General features: G+C 46.8%; 1 long non-coding RNA gene across 1 annotated transcript; it reads right to left on the bottom strand.

Moving 5' to 3' along the window:
• Window positions 1-5,205: 5,205 nt before the first annotated feature.
• LOC119952044 lies at window positions 5,206-7,663 on the bottom strand. Its single transcript, XR_005457749.1, has 3 exons — window positions 7,607-7,663; window positions 6,563-6,901; window positions 5,206-5,263 (listed from the first exon to the last, which is right to left on the bottom strand). It is a non-coding gene; the product is annotated as an uncharacterized LOC119952044 (long non-coding RNA).
• Between the last annotated feature and the right edge of the window lie 4,358 nt (window positions 7,664-12,021).

The following is a 12,021-nucleotide window of genomic DNA, read 5'->3' as shown; positions in this document are numbered from 1 at the left end:
AAGTGCTTGTGTTACTGGACCTACCCATATTGATGCCATCAGTTGATGTGGTCCAAATTCTAAAAGCAGTGGTTTAGTTTTCCGAAGAGTAATAGTATCTCCTCCTGCAGCAAAAGCTTCAATTTTTCCTGCAGTTAGGGGAAAGAAAGCAGCATTCTGTTCAGTAACACAGGTAAGTTCAGTTCCAGTGTCAAATATGTCAAATAAGAAATGAATATGAATACCTCCCACTCTTAGTGAAATATATAGTCCATAATTTTTCTGTTCCATGAGTGCATGTAGAGAAAAATAGAGAGAATCCTCAAGAGTGGGGTCGAGTAGTTTTTAAAATGATCATACAGAGAACGTCTCTGAGCTGGAGGACAGCTGTTTAACATTTCATTCATAGCATTGTCGTCATCGTGTACGTCCCTATGTGGGTGCAGTTCGTACCTACATGGGTGCGGCTCGTCCCTACGTGGGTACGGCTCCTCCCTACATGGAAATGGCTGGGAGGGTCTAGAATCCCTGTACGCAAGTCTGGGTGCGTCTTCTTTGTGCGCGTTACGTGATTGACCACGAGGTGGAAACGTATTGTAGTTGACATTGTCTACTTCATTATCATTTCTCGAATCCATCTGTTGTTTGATAGCATGTTGCCATCCAGTGTCCTACTCTACCGCAGAAAAGACATAGTGGTATTTTCTTACACGATTTTAATGGAGCAAGGGTACATGTTTGCCCTGACGCTTGTGGTGAAATTGTAGTTACTGCTGATATTCCTGTAGACGCTGCAACAGCCGCCGCTGGAGCAGCGGGTAGAGCAACACCTGCTGCTGGAGCAGCAGATAACATAGGCTGAAATTGAGCAATGGGTAACATCGGCTGAACTTGAGCAAAAGGTACCATGGGCTGGATTTGAGCGATAGGCTGCATTTGAGCAGGTACCATAGGCTGCATTTGAGCAGCTGCAGTGTTTAAGATTGCCTGGTTGTGCAAATCATGATCTATCTGAATGCATCGGTCAACTATGTCGCGATATGTACCGGCTGTGGCCCAAGCCGGTAAAACCAAATTCAAGGCAGCAGAAACTTCAGGTTTAACACCGGCTAGAAAAGCCGTTTTAAATGGACTTAAAGTGCTTGTGTCCCATGTGTCAGTTTCATGTTCGAGTGTCATTCCTGAGTGTTCTAAGTATGTAAAAATATTTCTTCGAAATCCTGAACATCTTCATTATATTTTGAGTGCAAGATGTGATCTTAGACCAATCAATTCTCGAGGGGCGAAAGTTTAACAGACAATTTTTGATCACCAGCCAACCAGCTTCTAAATTTTGCAAATCCTCTCCGAGGGCCATTTCTACGTCTATTCCAAGAGTTGCGCTGGCACGAATGCCTACTACAAGTCAGAATTTGTACTCCAGCAAATGGGTGGAGATGATAAACGGATTGTAATCTGTGAAGTTGATCCCATGTGGTCATACTACCCTTTTTAGGGTGTTGAAGATCTTTGGACCAATTGTCAATTTTTTCAGGGTCTGCTGGTTTATGAATCCAATGGTGGTCAAATATGTTTTTAGTGACAGTTTCACCTTCCTTTTCTACTTTCGTGCTTCCAACTCTAATCCGTTTGTGTTTAAAAGGGGCTAGTCGAATTAATTTAGTATTTTGCATTGTAGGAAAACGTGTTGCATCACTATCTTCATCTGATGCAATTGGCAAATGAATTTTAGATTTTAATTTAGTCCTGACACTTGATCTCGGCTGTGCTATTGCCAATTGTGCCGCTTGCTGAATTTGAACTGTTTGTTCAGCTGCTTGTTGAATCTGAGCTGTGCTTTGGTTTAAATTATGAGCTGCAAGACTGTCAATCAGGATTTTGCAGTGTGTTTTTAAATTGTTCATTTCTCCTTCTAAATCAAATCTTTCTTCGATTAACTTGCAATTTTCAATTTCAATTTGCTCTGTTTTTGTTTGTGACTGTTGGTATTTTGACTTAATTTCAAGAACTTTATGTTGCAATTCTTCAATTTGAAAAGATAGTTGCTGGACTTTAAAGGATTTGTTTTCCAATCTTGTTCTAAGTTCATCATAATGCTCAAGTTTGGATTTTGCATCGCGTAATTCCTCAACAACTGCAATCAGTTGATTTTTAGTAGACTTAAGCTCATGATCACTTTTATTTTTAATAGTTTTCTTGCTGTCTGCATATTTGTCCCATAATTGCCACGGACCATTTTACACATTCTGCACCATGCAATCGTGTGTATTTTCCCCATGCCCTCTTGATATTATCAAGGGACCACTGTCCTCTGGGGATATCCATTTTGATTCTATTTTTCTTGAGATTTCACATGGTCTAAATTGTCTACGAATGAAAGATCCAAAATCTCCCAATATATCTTCAATAGAAACATTCAGTACAGCACTACCTCACTTGGACTATGTGGGGAGTAGTCCTCCACCATTTGAAGGTCCTGAGTCTATTTTAGGACTCATGACCACCATAAATGCAGCCTTACACCCAATTGTTTGGTGGTCAACTCCCTTTGTGTATCTGTGTACACTACCGTGACTATTTTTTTTCCCAGTCCCGTTTTATTTTAGTTTCAACGACCGGCACCTGATTGATTTAGCACAGTCTATGAAAATATCCTTTCCAGGGGTTGAAGCACTGATTGATGCGGCTTTAAGACTTTCAATGGGTGAAAAAGATCTTTATTACCCCAGTCTAGCTGTTTGTACTTGGATCTTCTGTCCTCGTGGGCCTCCTCCGATTATTCCCGAAGGTTCCTGAACCTCTCCGCCTTCGTCCGATCTCCTTTCAGAGCTCCTCCCCTTTTGCCGAACTACGCCAGGTTGTTAGATCTACCATGCGGTTTTAGCAGTACACTGCGATTACTAATACTCAGTAGAAATTTAAGTTAAAACTTCTCAGGTGCAAATAAGAATCTGCTTTATTTGTCTCTATTGATTACAACTGAGTCATTTAAAGTCTTATTCACTAATAAGTCCAGGCAGCATAGGACTCACAGGGAGGCAATCTGTTGACAATTCAACTTTCAAACAATCACAGAAATTATTTTCTTGTTTAGGCAAACATCTCGCAATAACTTCAGAAGTCAAACTCAGAAAGTGAAATATGAAAAAAAAACAGACAGCAAATATTTAAGTCAAAGTATAGACTGATTCCGGAAAGAGAGAGAGATGGCCGAAAATCCATCACGGTTATGCCAAATCATATCAGACTTTAGCCATCTATCTACATCCCAATGTAATTCTAATTGGTTTGGATTAACATCAAATGAGTTTGATTTGAGGGTTAGTTGTCACTCATTAATAGGCAACATTACCCTAAAATGCATTCTTGTATGAGCTTATGGAATGCGATTCGGCTTCCTTATCGCTAGCTGCATGAACTGGATTCTTGCTGCGGACAATAGCACCTTTAGGTTCCTACCCTGTTATTATGGAGCCTGCCCTGTCCTTGGTCACGTTATCTTGCAAATGTATTTGTTAGCTGAATAAGAATGCTGTTTTAATTAATCAGTTTCTGTGTTCTGTTGAAGCTATGTTTTGAAATGCTGAACGTGTGTTTTGAAATGACCTGAGGTTATGAGTGAGTTTTAAAATAGTATTCAATAGACTAGGGGCTTAATGCTAAATAGCTATCTTTTACCTATAGAAAATAGCTGGCTTCGACACGCTCCCACGCATGGGCGACACGGTAGCACAGTGGTTAGCACGGTTGCTTCACAGCTCCAAGGTCCCAGGTTTGATTCCTGGCTTCGGTCACTGTCTGTGTGGAGTCTGCATGTTCTCCACGTGTCTGTATGGGTTTCCTCCGGGTGCTCCGGTTTCCACAGACCAAAGATGAGCAGGTTAGATGGATTGGCCATGCTAAATTGCCCTCAGTGTCCAAAAAGGTGAGGTGGGGTTATGGGTTAGGTTGGAGATATGGGCTTAAGTTGCTCTTTCCAAGGGCTGGTGCACTCGATGGGCCAAATGCTCTCCTTCTGCACTGTAAATTCTATGATTCTGTTTCAGTGTGAACTCGCTGGTGTTTCTGCAGATTCTGTTTACTTGTAAATCTTTTTTCACAGTCAGAACATTTAAAAGGTTTCTGATCAGTGTGAACAAGTTGGTGTCTAGTCAGATCGGATGACTGAGTGAATTTCTTCTCACACACGGGGCAAGTGTACGGTCTCTGCCCAGTGTGAACACGCTGGTGTTTCTAAAGCTGGGATGACTCAGTGAATCCCTTCCCACACACGAAGCAGGTAAACGGCCTCTCCCCAGTGTGAGTGCGTTGATGTATCGTTAAACACCTTTTACTTTTAAAGCTCTTCTCACAGTCAGAACATTTATCAGTGTGAACATGTTGGTGTGTCCGGAGGTTCGATGGCTGAGTGAATCCCTTCCTACACACGGAGCAGGTGAATGGCTTCTCTCCAGTGTGATGGCGTTGGTGGAACAGTAAATCATTTCTGCTTTTAAAGCTCTTCTCACAGTCAGCACATTTAAAAGGTCTCTCATCATTATGAACAAGTTGGTGTTTCAGGAGTTCGGACGACTGAGTGAATCCCTTCCCACACACGGAGCAGGTGAATGACCTCTCCCCAGTGTGAGTGCGTTGATGTAACAGTAAATCCTTTCTGCTTTTAAAGTTCTTCTCACAGTCAGCACATTTAAATGGTCTCTGCTCAGTATGAACAAGTTGGTGTGTCAGGAGGTGGGATGACCGAGTGAATCCCTTCCCACACACCGAGCAGGTGAACGGCCTTTCTCCAGTGTGAATACGTCGATGAGTTTCCAATTCAGATGGGTAATTGAATCCCATCCCACAGTCTGCACATTTCCACGGTTTCTTCATGGTTATTGACACGTTATCAGTAGGTGGGATGCAGATTTGAGGTCACTATCAGATCAGCCGTGATGTTATTAAATGGTGGAACAGGCTCACGGGGCTGAATGTCCTATTGCTGCTTCTTGATTCCTTTGGTACGAATGTCCTTGTGTCTCTCCAACTTGGATCATCAGTTGAAGCCTGAGTACGGTGTCTCCCTGATGTAAATGCTGCAATTTAATTTCATGCTGTGTGATTGGTTAAAGCTCAGTTCCAGCTAACTGTGGAAAATTACTGAGATGTCTGTGTCTCGGTGCTTTTGAATCAGTCATTTTTGAAATGTTTTCCAAAAGACAAAACAGACAAACATTTCTCCATCTAAGTTAAAAGGCCGGTCCTGATGAATCAAGTGACTCTGTCAGATCTCAACATGATGTTTCTGTAAAAGGAGATTACATTGAAATATTGTGAATATATAAGACACAAACAGGCCATTCTGTCACAAATTCTGCTGAAATGAAAACGATATGAAATGAAAATCACTTATTGGCACGAGTAGGCTTCAATGAAGTTACTATGAAAAGCCCCGAGTTGCCACATTCCGTCGCCTTTCCGGGGAGGCTGGTACGGGAATTGAACCCTGCTGCTGGCCTGCTTTGAAAGCCATCGAATAAGCCCAGTGAGCTAAACCAGCCCCTGCTGTCAATACTCAGCACACATCTCCGACTATCCCACCTATCAAATCTCAGCCTTTCAGCTGATTTTCGATTCCATTTTCTCTCATGTGCTTGTCCCGATTCCTTTTGAAAACATCTCAGCACTTTCCTCAACTCCTTTCCATGGTAATGAGTTGCACATTCTGAACCCGTGATAAATAATTTTGTCTGTATTATTCACTTGGATTTTAATTCGTAACTTTCTTGCATTGATGACCTGTTGTTTATTGAATGGTCAACTCTCTCACATCGCCCTCTCCAAACTACTGATAATTTATACGATTTATAGCAGGTCAATGCTTAATTTCTTGTTGTCGATACAAAAAGGCCCCACTCCATTTAATCTTTACTGAGAGTTGTGGTCTCCCATTTTACACAAGTCATCACTGTCAATGCAGGATAGAATTCACAAAGAGACAAACCTTTCCGTTGGGTTCAGTTTGTTGTGTGCAAATTCTCCAATTCTAACCCCCTGTAAAAGGAGTTGACAAAAGCCATCACTGTCAGTCCAGGATAGAAATTCTGAACAGGCAATTCTAGTTTCTCTGGAACATTTTTTTCTCTCTTGTTCCCCCAAACCTGTAAATCCCCGTCCCACACACCCCTCCTCCCTGGGCTGAAATCCAAACCCATCTCAGCATCTGTACCATTTCTTTCCTCCACTCCCAGTTTCCTGCAAACCAGGGAGCTGACAATGATGGTGAAGGGTTTCCTCCAGCTCCCAATGCCCGGGGACTGATTGACGGCGGGTTCGGACCAATAGGAAGAGGGGGCGGGGCTGGAAGACCGAAGAAGAGCGGCTGGTCCTCCAGCCAATCAGAGCGAATGGGAGGCGGAGCAAAGCCGGGGCTCTCGCTCCTTCCGCATGCGCCCGGCCACCCGGGCCTGTCTCGTGGAAAAGCCCGAGCAGCTTTCGCCGGTTCAACTGCGGTATCCGAGCTTCGTATTCGGGGCCTGGGTTGCACGGAGTGTTCATAAAGCCTCCCGACATCCACCGGCTCCATCCCTCCCTCATCACTTACCCGACGGAATTTGACCAGCTGAGGATATTCACTCAATATCCTGAATCCTGCGTTGTCATCGGTACTGCGCATGCTCCAGCCTACGTAAGAGACCTGAGTCAGCACCGCCTCTCATTCACTCCGATTGGTTGGGGTGGGGGTGTCGCTGGGGCCTCCCGGCCCACCCCTCTCGTCCTATTGCCCAGAGCTGCCGTCAATCACTCCTTTGGGCATTGTGAGCTGGAGCATGCGCACCGGAGGCTCCGAACCCCAATCAGTTCCAGGCCCGGGTTTGCATCGAGCTGGGGGACTGTGAGGATTGGTTGTGAGTTTCCTGTCTGCGTATTACTTTCTAAGTTCCTGTGAAAGATGTTTACAAAAGCATCACTGTCAGTCCAGAAATAAAATTCAGGAAAGATAAACATTTCTCTTGGTTTGAATTTGCTGTGTGTAAATCCTCCCCTCCTCCCACTCATTGAAACATTGCCCCGACAAAGATGAGAAATGCGCATGCTAGTAAGGCTAGTGTGATATGAATGGTTAATAGTAGTGTACCAAGTACTTGCTACCCTGTAGAAACTGAGGTTTTAAGGTAGTCAGTGCTAGGTTTTCAAACAGTGACAACAGCTTTATAAAGATAATTTGACGATCTCTCAAATTTGTTAGAATTCTGGCGGTCAACATTTTTGTTGCAAAATGGTTACCAGATTTCCAAATCAGCAGTAATGTACTTTGCACCAAATGGGCATCGAATAACCATATGTACATTAACGAGATGGTTGCAACAGCACTAAATTCAATGTGTGTAGATTTGGGATTGAGTGAGTCAGGTGTAAGAGGTCTTGTTGAGAAAGGTGGATTGTCCTGGGGAAGCCTTTCCTGCCACATTCCAATAAAGATGGCGCCCGTTAACCCGAGCCCAACATGAAGAGCTGCAGCTCCGCTCGGTACAAACTGGGTGCAGTAAACTCTTTTCCGAGATTTGCGGCTTACAACAGCTTTAAACAACGTTTCCACCCACCCCCGCCATCTCTCGCTCCCTCCATATTGTTAAATGCCTCTCACCAATTCCAGATCTGAAAAAGACCCCATTCAGCATCGCCATTATCCACACTGCGCATGCTTCAATCACAGCCTGACCCCGCCCCTCATTCACTCCGATTGGTTGGAGGACCAGCCGCCCTCACTCGATCCTCACGTCCCGCCTCCGCTTTCTATTGGTCCGGAGCTGCCGTCAATCACCCGGGCATTGTGACGGTGACAGATGGTGAGAGCGGCCATTGGCTCAGGCTGACTCGCTGATTGTTCCTGTCTCAGCCCCTCCCCCTCCCTGCTGCCCTCTGTCCTCCCGCCCCTCTGCCTGAGGTGGGAGTGGGACCACATGGGGCTGCAGACCCTGCCCTCTGTCCTCCCGCCCCTCTGCCTGAGGTGGGACCACCTGGGACTGCAGACCCTGCCCTCTGTCCTCCCGCCCCTCTACCTGAGGTGGGAGCACCTTGGACTGCAGACCCTGCCCTCTGTCCTCCCACCCCTCTGCCTGAGGGGGGAGTGGGACCACCTGGGGCTGCAGACCCTGCCCTCTGTCCTCCTGCCCCTCTGCCTGAGGTGGGAGTGGGACCACCTGGGACTGCAGACCCTGCCCTCTGTCCTCCCGCCCCTCTGCCTGAGGTGGGACCGCCTGGGGCCTGTTGCTGCCCCCCTCCCGGGGTGAAGACTCTGTCCTCCCACCCCTCTGCCTGAGGTGGGAGTGGGACCACATGGGGCTGTTGTGAAGACCAAGGGCTTTGTTTTGTGCCCCACAGGGCTGAAGACCGCCGTCCGCCTGCCTTTCACCACCTGTGGCGGGTGTGGGGCAGCCTGGGACATTGTTTTAGGCCCCTCCATGGCTGAAGAATGCTGCCCCGCTCTGCTGTTGCCCTGCAGCACCTTCCCTTGTGGCACATGCTGTTGTGGTGCCACGTCCATCACCCCTCCACCCCCACCATTTCCCTACTACCCTGGTCTTAGATACACGGCCTGACCGTACCAGGGGTGGGCATGGCCAGTACCCCAGGGGCATCCTCCACTCTGCCGAACGCAGGGCAGCCTAGAACCTATGCAGGGACGGGAGCCTCTCGACCCTCCGCGGCCCCCTCACCTTTCTGCCTACGAATAGGGCAACTTGGGGTCAAATGTTATGCCCACCCCACCATGACCATCGAGGTGGGCACTCGTGCGATGGCCGGGCTCTTTGGCCCCTCGGCCATCGTAGCCGCCTCCAGGATGTACAGCAAGGTCGTGTATTTCCTGCGGGCCGAGCAGACGGTCCACCATGTCCTGGAAAGGGGACTCATGGTGTGCGGGACACACGTGGCGGTGGACCTGCTGGAGGCATCAGATTTTTGTCCGCCTGACCCGGGAGGAGATCACAGAGGAGGTTTTGTGGTCTCCCACCAAGGGAAGGACCGTAAAGTGTTCTGGTCTGCGGATGGCCTTCGGTGCCATGCCTGCAGAGGGCTGGGGCATATTCGCTGGAACTACCCCACCCTAACGGCCACCACCAACACCACCTCCAGAGTGGCCACGGCTGGCACTGCCACCCCTCTCCTCTGCCACCTCTTCGTCTACCCAGCAGCCGGCCCCTGTCAACACCGCGGCTGCTGGCGGGGGGAGAGGGAGCCTCCGCTAGACCAGAGGCGGCCAAAAAACAGCAAACAGAAGACGGCACGGCGGTCGGACCGGGCCCGTCCACACCTGGCCCCATCATGGGTACTGACCCCGTGCCCGTCCTAACCAACCCGGAGGCCGCAACCTTACCTCGGGACACCGCCGCTGCCTCGTTGTCGTCCGGCGCTGGAGGTCCCTCTACAGACGCGTCCTCCCCATAAAACTTGGGGACCTGAGGTGGAGGGTGTTGCACAGGGCAGTGCCGTTCAACAGGAGTATATCCTGCATCTGGACTTAATCTGGCATGATACCCGGTGTGAAAACAAAGTAAAGTTAAATCACCACACGGCCTCCCCAGAGACCTGACACTTTTGCGGCCTGGTAGAGACCGTGGAGCACGTGTATGTTGTCTGTCCTCGGCTGCACTCCCTTTTGCTTTCCTGACAATGCTCTTGTTGGAATTTTGTTTGCCCTTCAGCCCCACGCTCCTGATGTACGGACATCCGGTGCGGAGGGGGGCGGGGAAGGCGGAGAACCTCCTTGTGAACAGGGCCTGGCCAAACTTGCCATTAATAGGTCCAAGCAGCCGGCGACCAAGGGGGTCATCCGACCTGACTGTCTGCGCCTCCATTCGTTGTTTGGGAGGAGCCCCCTTTGTTTTGTCCATTTGTTAATTTTTGTTCCTTTACTTAGTTTTCACACCGTGTATCACACCAGACTAAGTGGCGGATGGAGGATATACTCCTGCTGCGTGTAGGTAAACACAGCAGGTCATCACGCACAAAACTAAAAAAAAATTTTATTGTTATAATTATCTGCCCTTATCATATGACAGTCGTTAAACCCTATAAAACCACAGGGTCTCAGACAATAATAGGGGCCCAGAGGATAACCAGCAAAGGATTCACTCACTTTGAGAGTAACAAACACAGTGTCTGTTCCCATAATAAGTCAGACTGCAGTGCGTGTGAGTGAACATATCATTGGATCCAATGTAATGATAATACACTCAGTATCTAGAGAACCATAACTAAATTTGGTTTTCATATAATAGTGAGTTAGTCATGGTTTGTCGACAACATAATATAATCCACTTCTGGTGTGTGTTACTCTGTCACTGTTAGACCATAACCTTTTAAAAAAATAAATTTAGAGTACCAATTAAGGGGCAATTTAGCATGGTCAATCCACCTACCCTGCACATCTTTGGGTTGTGGGGGTGAGACCCACGCAGACACGGGGAGAATGTGCCAACTCCAAACGGACAGTGACCCAGGGCCGGGATCAAACTAAGCACTGTGCAACCGTGTTGCCCCCTTTATTAGACAATAACCTGCCTTTTATTCCAATTCTGGTCGATGTTGCCACTGCAGGTCCTGGGCTGATTGGAGTCTGGTATCATAAACATAGTCTGGTTCCAGTGCCTCTGAGGTCATTTTAACTGCAGATAATCTGATGTTAATGGAGACAAGTGGCCCAATAAACATCCAATTGTAATAGGAGGACAAGGTGTAAGGAAGCAATGATATGTTGAGGTTTCTGTGTTGTGGTGTCACCGGGAGGTGTGTGATAAAATAGGAATGGAAACATGACAGAGACACATGTGACTGACTCCACCTGACTGAGAGCTGTTATACCCAAGGGGACAGCAATGAGGACATGGGGAACTCCAGAGATTTCTGATATCTGAGGTGCATCTGTTAGAGGAACTGAAAATATTCAGATCCTTCTCATAGTTCTCGAGTTACACAGTCACACAGGAAATTGATCTGACAGCTCATCAAAATTAAAGTTTTAATCTTCTCTTTGAGACACAGTGTGACTGAAAAGGTCAAATGTTAAAATCTCAGTTTGAGGAAAATTCAGAATGTTACAAAGATGAGTGAACTGTCCAATTAACCCCATTCACCATAACTCTGCCAATTTACCCTCTGCAAGTGTTTATCCAATTCCCTTTGAAAGTTACTGTAAATCTGCTTCCAGCAGCCTGTCAGTGGAATTCCAGATCACATCACATCACTGTGTTAAAACAATTCTCCTCATCACCCCCTTGGGTTCTGTTGTCAAATATCTTAAATCTCTGTGTCCTCTGGTTACAAATCCTCCTGCTCCTGGGAAACAGTTTCTCCCCATCGACACTATCACAAATCCTTCCTCATTTTAAACACCTCTATTTTGTCAGTGCGGCCTATATCTGTCCACAGAGTCAGGGCAGAGTCACACAGATCACATTGTGGTGACATTTACAAATGACAGAACTGGGAATTGGTATAGGGTGGATACGTTGGCTTGAGTAGGGTGATCATGGCTCGGCACAACATCGAGGGCCGAAGGGCCTGTTCTGTGCTGTACTGTTCTATGTTCTATTAAATCACCTCTTCACCTTCCCTGATCTCAGAGGGACAATCCCGGTTTCTCCTGCTCTGAGTCACAGGGACTCGAAACGTTAACTCTGTTTCTCTCAGTACCGATGCTGCCAGAACGGCTGAGTTTTTCTAACATTTACTAATTTTCTCCCTCTTTCTTTCTTTAACCTATTACAACCCCTTCATCAAATTCAACACCTCTATTAAAGAGGAACATACAGACATCGAGACAGAGAGAGATACAGAGGAAAGGAGAGGCAGAAGAACTGTGAGAAAAACTGAGATTTTAAACAGCAAAAAGATGAGGTGGCGAGAGATAAAAGCTGAGAAATAGAGGAAACAAGTAACACATAAAGAATGATAGAAAATATAAGGGAGCAGGTTATTAGTTCCCAGCTACAGAGAGCAGAGGGAACTCAGTGACTGGTTCACAGACACAGCCGGTTCTGTCCGGGAATGGAGACTCTG

Source organism: Scyliorhinus canicula, chromosome 17 (genome assembly GCF_902713615.1).
Source record: "Scyliorhinus canicula chromosome 17, sScyCan1.1, whole genome shotgun sequence".
Classification (NCBI taxonomy): domain Eukaryota; kingdom Metazoa; phylum Chordata; class Chondrichthyes; order Carcharhiniformes; family Scyliorhinidae; genus Scyliorhinus; species Scyliorhinus canicula.
This window is presented reverse-complemented; position numbering and strand designations above follow the sequence as displayed.